The following is an 11,511-nucleotide window of genomic DNA, read 5'->3' on the forward strand; positions in this document are numbered from 1 at the left end:
CTTCCGGGTAAGCGTCTTCTTCCTAGACCCAAGTTCTGATTAACACTTGCTCTTATATTTGTATGTTTTTCCTGAAGTTCCGGAAGCCAGCCTCCCAAGGCCCCAAGGGTCATCAAGAAGAAGGCCAAACCATCTCCGGCTTCCTTCCCTATCACTCCCGAGGTGGAAGTTCCACCTAAGGCTTCATCTGCCAGCAAGCCGGATCCGAAGGACATCATTGACCTTGATGACCTTCCAGAAGGCCCTGCCCACCAAGGCGACTCCACCCAGGGGACCTCCTTTCCCATGCCTCCACCAGGTCAACCAAGCTCCGCTTTCGCGGGACCTACTGATGAGGAGCAAGAGCAAAAGGCCAAGCTCCTCCAAGTTACCAATGCGACCCGCGTCAGCCTCGAGCCAACTCCATCCCTCCGAAAACTTACCCTCGCAGAGCGTCACGCGGAAGTTTCCGCCATGCTGAACAAGGTATGGGGGAAGCCGGAGGAGGAAGTGGGTTATCTCGCGGAACTGGAGGATAGCCTGAAGGAATTTTTCGCCAAGCACAAGGAAGTGCGGCAGGTAATACTAGCCCCCAAGCATTGGGTGATGTAGTTTCGTGTAAAATGTATTAGCCAATGCTTTCTCAAAATGTACTGTTAGGCGGAAATTTGAAATCTTCGCCAAGTGAAATCTTCGCCAGCCCCCCAGATTTTAATATCCGACTAACTCTCTGCTGCTTCTCAGTCCACGCGGAAATTGCACGAAGATTTGCGCATTCACGTGCTGGAGCAAATCAAGGAGATCGAGGGACTGCGCGAACACGCGGAAAATAGCCAAAAGGCTATCCAGCTGCTTGAGACCCGACTTCAAGGTACGAGATCCGGATATTCACTTGTGCTGACAGTTGTTCAGGGTGCATAACATGTTCAATTCTGCTTTCAGAAGAAACTGCCAAGCATTCCTCGCTTGATGAATTATCCGCCAAGGTCAAGGTGCTTGAGGCGGAGAACGAGTCCCTCCAAAACTTCATGAAAGAATCTTCAAGCAAAGAGACTGAGGCGAGGAAGGAGCTCTCCGAGAAGCATGCTCGTGAGAAGGCGGAACTGATCGACAAGCTGGAGAAAAGCCAAGGTCGCGCGCTCTCCCTAATTACCAAGAACAAAGCCCTGGAAGCGGAGGCGGAGGCCATTGACAAACTTATCTTCCGTAAGCATGTTTCCGCGTCGTTGCTCCGACCACCTTTGCATATTTTCTCTGACGGAACTGATCCTCTTTCTTCCGCAGCGAGCCTTGGCTTTGAATGGACAAAGGATTCAAATCTGACGAGGACGGAGGCGTACGAAGAAGCGCGGAAATCAATTGATGCGCTGTTTGGAGCTTGTCGCGGAATCGCCACGGCTCTGCGGCTAAAGAAGGCCAAAACCAGTGTCATCGACACGATGACCAAACTTATGCGACAGGTGCCGGAGTTTATGAAGGACTGGCAAAAGTCTTCAGCGCGCGGAGCCGCCTCCTTAGTCCTGGCCACCTGCAAGGCTTTCTTCCCCTCACTCAACCTGGCTCAAGCTGCACGCGGAGCCCCCGAGAGTTCCGACATGAGCGCCCTCCTCGCGGAAACTGAAGGCTATGAAGAGCTGTTTGTCAGGCGAGTGGATCACTCGTTCTGGTACAAGCAGCACAACCTGCCCGAAGGGTTTTCCGATGCGGAGGAGGAAGCGGGCGAGCCAGAGTATTATGGGGAAGGATCCGGGTCCAGCAGCGAGCTCTCCGGAGAAAACTCTGGAGACGACTCTGAAGCCGGATCTGGTGGCAGTGACGACGGCTCCAGCTACCAGCAATCTGAAGAGGAGGACTCCGAGTAGAGTTCCTGTTTGAAACATTGAAAAAAGTTGCATCATTTTGGCCCCAGCGAGGGTTTGTAATAAGACTAAATTCTTAAGTAGCTAGGAATGAAACGATAATGCATGGGGCGGAAACACTTATCCTGCTATCCGTTAAATATTATGTGCATGTTTCGTTTTATGTCGGAAAGCAAGTGCTGATTTCGCTATTTTCCGGCTTGCTCGCTTGACCTTCCACGAGCCGGAAAACCTTAGCCGGAAACGCTCGCCAGCGGCGACGAAGCCAAATGGCAGTCCGTCCATAACCGCGGAAACAAGCCCCCAGGCATAGGTGCCGGAGATCGCTACTAGGAATCCACGAGTTCGCAACAGATAACAACTTAATCATAAAACTTAAGCTTACGTCCTAAAGGACGATTTTGAAAAATCACAACTTTCATACACGCCTAGGCGGAAAAAATCCAGCTCTGCGGTTTTAGTCGGAAAAAACATACACGATCTAAAATGAACAAGTAAAGGAGGTAAAAGACTCGAAGAGTGAACCAGAAGCTTTATTTCATTGATCATGTATAACTATTACAGAGTTTAGAACTCGGAAAATATATGCTAAGTGTAGAAAGGACGTAGCTGTGCGATATTCCACGGGCGATCTGTTTCATCGTAGATGTCATCCGGATCCTCACGCTTGCGTTTCCGGTGCCAGTTAGCAGGTCTATCCCTTAACTCGCGGAAATCAACAAGGTAGTACGACCCGTTATGAAGCACTTTGCTAACGACGAAGGGTCCTTCCCATGGAGATTGCAGCTTATGGTCTTTCACCTGTCGAAGGCGGAGGACCAGGTCTCCTGCCATAAAGGAGCGTTTCCGAACTCGACGACTGTGATAACGTCGGAGCTTTTGCTGATAGATGGCGGATCTCTGATCTGCTAAGTTCCGAGCTTCCTCGACCAGGTCCACAGATAGCTGTCTGGCCTCGTCAGCTGTTTCTTCATTGTAGGCGGAAACTCGCGGTGAATCGTGGATGATGTCAGAGGGAAGTACGGCTTCGGATCCGTATACCAGGAAAAAAGGGGTAAACCCTGTTGATCTGTTAGGGGTAGTTCGTAAACTCCACAGAACAGCCTCCAACTCATCAGCCCAAGCTCCGGCTGCTCGTCGCAGCGGTCCTTCAAGGCGTGGTTTAATTCCTGATAATATTAGGCCGTTAGCCCGTTCAACCTGACCATTGGACTGTGGATGAGCCACAGATGCGAGGTCCAGTCGTATCCCCATTGTCTCACAATAATCCCTCAATTCTCCTTGAGCAAAGTTCGTGCCATTATCTGTGATTATGCTGTGCGGGATGCCGAATCTCATCACGAGGCTGCAGACGAATTTTAGTGCCGTAGCACCGTCGGCTTTTCTCACTGGCTTAGCCTCGGTCCATTTGCTGAACTTGTCAACAGCGACCAGGAGGTACTCAAAACCGCCAGGAGATGATCTTTTTAACTTACCAACCATATCGAGCCCCCAGACCGCAAATGGCCAGGTGATAGGTATGGTCTTCAGCTCTTGGGCTGGGGCGTTTGGTTGAGTAGCGTAGTACTGACAACCTCGGCAGGTCTTGACTATTTTATCAGCGTCTTCTTTAGCTGTAAGCCAATAGAAACCTAGCCGAAAAGCTTTTGCAACGAGTGATCTGGGAGCGGCGTGATGCCCGCAATCCCCTGCGTGGATCTCTCTGAGGATTTCAATGCCATCTTGATTGGAGACGCATTTAAGAAATACCCCCGTCGCACTTCGTTTGTAGAGCTGTCCATCAACTATTGTGTAGGTTCTTGCTCGTCCGATGATTCGTCGTGCGAGGACCTCGTCCTCTCGGCAACTTCTGATCGATGAGGTAGTCCAGGAAAGGTCGGGTCCAAGCCGGAATGATAGCCATCACTTCCCTAGCCGGAGACACCGCCACCTCTCGGGTTTTCCGGGTTAGCGCCCTTAACTGAGGGTATCCGGAGATGCTCCAGGAAAATGCCAGGCGGAATTGGTTTCCTGCCGGATCCGAGCTTGGATAGCATGTCTGCCGCTGTGTTATCGTCTCTCCTGACGTACTTGACTTCGTATCCGAGGAAGCTCTTGGCAATCTCGTCAACTTCGTCTCTCGTAGGCCGCCATGACGGAATTTACGGCGTTCCAGGTTCCGGCTACTTGTTGTGCCACCAGGTCGGAATCTCCACAGCATATGATGTGCTTGATCCCAATTTCCTTAGCGATGCGCAGACCGTGCAAAGAGAGCCTCATATTCCGCCATGTTGTTGGTAGCTTCAAGTGGATCTGCAGAACATACTGCAATTCTTCTCCGGTAGGATTTCAGGGTGACTCCGGCTCCTGAGCCTTGATGCTGCTTGGATCCGTCGAAGTGCATGACCCATGTCTCTGGTTCCGGCTCCAGACTTGCATCCGGAGCTTCTGTCCAATCTGCAACGAAGTCCGCCAGAACCTGGGATTTTACCGCGGTCCTTGGCTTGTAAGCGATGTCGAAGGCGGATAATTCGATGCCCCATTTAGCCGTACGTCCTGTTGCGTCAGCGTTGTTGAGAATTGTTGACAGCGGAGCCTTGCTCACAACTCATATCGGATGCTCTTGGAAATAATGCCTCAGCCTTCCGGCTGCCTAGGAACACGCCATAAGCTAGCTTACGAAAGTGAGGATATCTCTGTTTTGATTCCGTCAAAGACTCTCGCCGATGTAGTAGACAGGTCTCCTGGACGTCATATTCATGACCTTCTTCCTTTCGCTCCACCACGATGACGAGGTCGACGACTTTGTTGGTAGCTGCCAGATAAAGGAGCATTGGCTCGACTCTACCGGAGCTGCCAAGATAGGCGGGGAGGAGAGTATTTCCTTCAACCCTCGAAGAGCTGCATCGCCTGCGTCGTCCTGCATAAATTTGTCTGTTTTCTTCACAGCTTCACAGAGGTAGTGCCTTCTCGCCAAGACGGCTAACAAACCTATCGATTGCTGCAACACAACCAGTTAGTCGTTGCACATCTTTGAGACAAGTTGGCCTTTTGATGCACAGGATTGCCTTGATCTTTTCCGGGTTAACCTCAATGCCTCCGTGAGAGACTATGAAGCCAAGGAGTTTTCCGCCGGCACGCCAAAGACGCACTTCAGCGGATTCAACATCATCTTGTACCTGCGGAGGTTGTCGAAGGTTTCGTGAGGTCGCTGATCAAGTCGGATCCTTTCCGGGTCATGACCGCGATGTCGTCGACGTAAGCGTGCATGTTCCGGCCAATTTGGTCCTTCAGGCACCGCTGCATCGTACGCTGGTAGGTAGCACCTGCATTTTTCAAACCAAAGGGCATAGTAACATAGCAGTAAGTACCGAACGGGGTAATGAATGAAGTCGCCTTTTGGTCGGATTCCTTCATCCGGATCTGATGATACCCGGAATACGCATCAAGAAAACACAGAAGTTCCGCCCCTGCCGTCGAATCAATGACTTGGTCAATGCGCGGCAAGGGGAACGGATCCTTCGGGCAGTGTTTGTTCAAGCCAGAGTAATCGATGCACATTCTTAGTATTTCAGTTGTTCTTTTTGGGTACAAGGACGGGATTCGCGACCCAATCGGTGTGGATAACTTCCATTACAAAACCTCGCTTCTAATAACTTTGCTAGTTCCATCCCTATGGCGCGGCGCTTCTTATCTCCAAAGCGTCGCATAGCTTGCTTCACCGGTTTGGCCCCGGATTTATGTTGAGGTAGTGCTCGGCGAGTTCCCTAGGTACTCCGGACATGTCAGAAGGTTGCCATGCGAAGATATCCATGTTAGCGCGGAGGAACTCGACGAGCGCGCTTTCCTATTTGGGGTCCATGTTGGCTCCGACTGAAACCTGCTTGGAAGAGTCACCTGGAATGAGGTCATGCTTCTTGGTTTCTATCGCGGGCTTGAAGGAGGTTTTCTGCTCGGAGATTTGCTTCTTGGTGGTCTGCATCTCAGTCGGATCCACCGCGGCTCTATAGCCTTTCAGCTCTTCTCCGGATATTACAGACTCTGCGAAGGCGGCTTCGCCTAACTCGCACTCATGAGCCTGTTGTAGTCTCCTGGATACGGTAATCATACCTTTAGGACCCGGAATCTTGAGCTTGTTGTAGATGTAGCACGCTCTTGCGTGGAACTTGTGGTAGGTGGGCCTGCCGAAGATGACGTGGTAGGAGCTCTTGAAGGGCACAACTTCAAACGTGATCTTCTCTTCGCGGAAATTATGAACATCGCCAAAAGCCACGGGAAGAGTGATGCTGCCGAGGGAGTTCGCCTTCTTACCCGGAACCACGCCATGAAACTCAGTGGTGCTGTGTTTGAGCTGTTCCTTGGTGAGGTTCATCCGCTCTAGAGTCTCCAGGTACATGATGTTCAGGCTAGCTCCGCCATCCATGAGGCACTTGGAGAAGTCATACCCGTCTATGCGGGGACTAACAACCAAGGCGTAGCACTCCTTTGGCACAATTGCGGGATGATCCTTCCGATCAAATGTGCACGGAATTTCCGACCACCTGACGTACTGCGGCACAGCCGGAACTATGGCGTTCAGGATCCGGGTAGCTGACTTGGAGGCGTTGCATCGTTGGGGTTCCGAGGAAAGTGTGGTAAGCCCCCACGCTCTTTTTGTCGAATGGGTTGGATTTTCCTGCGGATCCTGCCTTGGGATCCGGCGAGTTATCATCCTCATCCATCGCCTCGGAACTATCATCCTCTTTCTCCTTGTTCTTGCCCTTGCCACCTTTTCCGCGAGGGCGGTGCTTCCGGGCGCGCTTGTATCCGGCCTCCGGGTCGTTCTTTAGATCATTGACCCACTTGCAGTTGCGGTTGGTATGAGTGGACTTCCCTGTAACCGGATCCAGATGGGCCAGGCAGGGCATGTCTCTGTACTCCTCATAGGTTTGCGGTGCGCGGGATCCGGCAGCAGTGACCTCGGAGGTATGCCGGCCGACCCCTGCCGGCTCCGCCTCCGCGTCCGCGTCCTCTTCCGCCTCCTGGACCTCCGCGTTGAAACGCCATGGCGACCATCTCAGATCCGCCACTCTTCTGGTCATCAGGGTTCTTGCGCTTATGGCTGCTGCTGCCGCCATTGTCACGGTTCTTCTTTTGTTGGTGCAGGGGGATTGCTGTAGCTGCGAGATCACCGCCTGCGTCGTCATCGGCGGCAGTGTGGTCGCTAGCGATGGTGATCATGTCATCCAACGTCAGTTGATTTGCATTGACCATGCAGGTTAGCTTGTGTCGCAGCAATCCTCCTCGCTGCAAGCCCCCAATGAAGGCGTGCATTGCTGTGCGGTTGTCAACGTTCTCGCACTCGTTTCTGCACGCCAACCATCGGGTGAGGAAGTTTCTCGATGTTTCGCCCTTCTTCTGGATGCAAGCCTGTAGGTCACTTGTTGTGGCAGGTCTCTTGTAGGTGCCCCTGAAGTGTTTCTCAAAAGCATTCTTCAGGTCGAACCAGCAAAAGATGGAGTTCTTCTCGAGGTCACTGAGCCAGATCCGGGCTGGACCTACAAGGTACAACTGGAGCATGCGGCAGGCGATGTTAGGGGTTCCTCCGGCGAAGGTTACAGCATTGTAGTAATCCTCGATCCAGGTATCCGGCCTTTCGGTGCCATCATAGTGCTTCAGATTTCCGGGTAGCTTGAGGTTCATCCTTGGCTTTGGTTCCTCTCGAATCATCCTGCCAAAGCACTTCGGGCCAATGTAGTCGGTTCTGTACTCGTTAAGGCGGTCCCGCGCGTCGCGCGAGCCGTGGCGAGGAGACTTTGAGCGAGAGCGAGATCTCCGGCCATTGCCTCCGCCTCCACCTCCGCCGCCACCGCTAGGTGGTGGGGAGGGAGACCTGCGAGGTGGGCGGTCTGACTTCTTGCTTCCGCCATCTGAATCTCCTCGGCCTTCCTGGTGCTGACTCCGGCTCCTGGGGCTGCCTTCGCCTTGGCGCTGGCTGCCCCGGTCGTTCCGGCGAGGCTCCGGTCACGGCTCCGACGAGGCTCGGGTCCCGGCTCCTACGAGGTTCCGGATCGCGGTTCCGGCGAGGCTCGGACCGCGGTCTTCATTCCGACTCCTCCTGGGCTCGGGCTCATGAACATTGTTCTGATTCCGGCGAGGTTCCGGCGAGCGCTCCCTGTTTCTGTTTCTTGGCAGCACGTTGTCGCGGATAACAAGCGCACCATGCCCTACGGGCCTGGTGTTTCCGGCTGGACTACGGCGGCGAGGGGGTCGCGGGTAACCGTTGGGTGGAGGTGAGGGGTTGCGGTATTTGTCTCTTCCGGAGTACATCGCGTCCTTTCCCTTCCTTGGATCCGACGGAGGCGTCTGTGACGGAACGGGGATCGGATTTGGGTGCTCCCTGGCCCTTCTTCTGCGCTCCGACGATCCGGTGTGCGATTCATCGTCCTTCTGCGCGGTAGATACACAGTTATCCGGATTGGATTCCAACCTGCGTGAAGTATCTGCCTTGCTCTGCTGCTGCATTGCTGAAGCGACAAGTGTGCGGAGATAGTTGATGTCAACTTCTTCGTCCTTCTTCTTCAGCAATTCCGCTGCTTTCTGTATGTTGTCCTTGGGAGTTTCCAGCGGCTGGTGATCTGCGGGCGTGTTGAAGGGTATTCTGCGAGGCGGAATTGCTTCTCTAACCCGACGATCGGCCTCCGCCTGCGCATAGGTCATCTTTACCTCCCACTCAGCCCTCATGCTCTTGACTTGCTCGAGTGTGGCAGCAATCTCGCGGTCCTGTCTCTCGAAGTTTTCCGTCCAGGCTGCATGATCTGCCCTTCCTATCCTTAACGCAGCTTCGGTGTCGGCGAGCCTCTTGGCTGTGGCCAGCATTTCCTTTCTGGCGGTCTCTAGGGCCTCCAGATCTGCGGCGTCGCCCGGGGTTATAGGTGTGTTAAGACCTGCTCGCGCGGCCACCTCTTCTGCTGACAAGATTTCCTCCGAGGGAGAATCCCTTTGGGGTCGCACACGAGACATTGGAGATCCTTGATGGGATGGTTGGGGGTCAGATTGGCTGACTTGGTCTCCGGATCCAGTTTGTCCTAGCGCTGCTACCGTTGCGAGAACCTGCTTGGGCTGGGCGGAGTCGACTTCAGGCTGATCGCCATATCCGTACTCCCTTATCTTGCGAACGAAGTCATCAGATTCCGTGGACGGGGTGTCGCCGGAAATTGGGCTCAAATTGCCCAGAATCGACTCTTCAACCGGAGCTTCGCTTTCTCCGACAAGCTGAACCTGATCCGGATCCGCGTTGTGCTCCGGTGCCTCTACCTGCTCAGGACCAGCTCCGACTGCTTGAGGGGCGGTTCCGGCGGTGTGGGCCAAGAAGTGTACGAAGTGGCACCTCTGCTTTTCTAACACCTGGGAGACCCAGGCGGATCTGCATTGGTCTTCCACCTTTGTTTCCTGCTCAGGGGCGGATTGGGTGGGCTTTGAAATTTCCGGATCCAAGGCGGAATCTTCCTTGGGAAGCTCCTGCATCTCAGATCGGATCTTCGCGACAGCGTCCAGCTCTGCGGCGGTCGCGTCTGCGTTACTTACCAGTGGGTTTCCGTCGGAATCGACGGTTTCCCCGATGAAGATGTGAATGCCGCCAATTGGGACGATGGAGAGCTTGACGGGGTTTGTCCTAGCCGGAATCCAGCACTCATCCGGAGGGACGATCGGCAGATTCCCGGCGTAAAGGACGCGCCCCACAGCGATGGTGTCGTCGTAGCTTCCCATGGCGGAACCCTCCCGGTTCCGGCCTCCAGACGCCACATGCCCCACGGTGGGCGCCAACTGTCGTTGCCTAATCGACGGTACCCCCGAGGAGGGATCCTCACGAGGGGGAGAAGAAGTAGGGGCCATAGGGCGGAGTGCTCTCGGGACGGTGGTACGCGAGTTACCCAGCTTCGGAACACCTGCACGATGACAGGGCCTACTGCTGCTTGTCTGGAATTATCTGGGCGCTTTCGCGTTGTTACAATGAGTTGTGGTTGTGCCTCTAGGGCTCCCGGGATCCGGCTTATAAAGGCGCACGGATCTAGGGTTTACATGGAGAGTCCTAGCCGGATTACAGATAGCCTAACTACGGTACAATATCTTGCCGTGCACGTCACGGATCCGCCTTCCATACATGTCGTACTGGATCCGGGTTCCTCATGGGCCTCCCTGGATCCGGGTCACTCCTAGGTCGGTGCGGATCCGGCCTGCTGATCCTGGGCTGGACTTCTTCCTTCACGATCAACAGCAACTGGGCCGCCCGATGGGCCACATGCCTCATCACCGTCTGTGGGCCACCCGGGCTTGCCGGATCTAGGCACTGTCGATGGTACACCCATGAAGTATACCCACAACAGGTGGTGCTTCTCGGGGTGGTCGGAGACGCTCTAGGCATGATCGATCAAGTGATGAGTTTGCACCCAATGCACCTCGCAAGTCCGTCGCCTCAAGGCGGAAGAACAAGGAAGTGAGGGAAAACTACAAGACCATGGACCCTATCTCTTATTCCGCTATCCGCTTGAAGAACTGGTATGAAGACCTCCCAAGGGATGGAGAGATGAGGGCAGGAGATACTGGTGCATCGAGCAGGAGTTCATCTACAGGGACATCTATGAGCCCATGAAGAATCTGAGACCCATGCAAGCTATCGATGTGGACATTCTGGCAGTCAACAATCACTTTGAAGATGCAATCTAGGTAGCTGGCAGGATGGGCTTGCTTGATATCATGAAGATTCAATGTGACTATAGCCCAGACTTGGTGAAGCAATTCTTTGCCACTTTGGCAATCAAGAAAGATGAGGAACACACTATGGAATGGATGACTGGCTCCACTCACTGTAGTGCCACTCTGCGCCGATTTGCTGGTATTCTTGGAGTTCCTGCAGACGGGGGTCGTCGCCTTCATGGACCACAGCAGACAGATAAGAATGCACTGGTTCATCTCTATACCTCAGCGGGAACAGTTGGTTATGCCAAGGGGATGCTTCCCATCTACAGTCAGTTGCTCTGGTTCTTTCGGGCCACCATTTGTCCAAGTGGTGGTAACAATGATGCTCTCCGGGGAGCCCTTGTGGATCTTATGCACCTCAGCTATAAGTGTGCTCGTGATGCTAATGAGGAACATAACTACACTCTTGATGTCATGGACTTCATCTTCCATGAGATCCATGATGCCATGGTCTCCCGGACCACCATACCTTATGCTCCCTACATCCAGCTTCTCATCAACAACTCTGTGGCTTTGGGTGGTGAAGACTTGAGCGGGTACCCCTTGATGAAGCACGGTGTCAAGAAGGCTTACAGGCTTAAGCCAGTCTCTTCTGTTGTACCTGCACCTGACTCTTTCATGGGTGATGCTCGTTCTAGTGGTTTTGCTCCTGCTCGCCATCCCGACGTCCCGGCTATGAGGAAACAAGTGAGCAGGCTTAGTTGGTTTCAGCGTCACATCCTTTGCATGAACATTGAGATCCATAAGGAGAACTATGCGGCCAGCCGAGAGCGTTCTGAGATTAAGCATACTTAGACGGTTATTCTGCACAAGCTCAGTGGTGATCAAGGACCCCCGCCTCAGCCTCCAGCTCACCAAGGTTATAGTGGATGGCATTCTGCACAGGTTCCATGGAGTGATCTTGATGATTGCCTTCAAAGGTCCAACCTCACTCGCCGCTCTCTGGATGCACCTG

This window comes from Lolium perenne, chromosome 4 (assembly GCF_019359855.2).
Source record: "Lolium perenne isolate Kyuss_39 chromosome 4, Kyuss_2.0, whole genome shotgun sequence".
Lineage (NCBI taxonomy): Eukaryota > Viridiplantae > Streptophyta > Magnoliopsida > Poales > Poaceae > Lolium > Lolium perenne.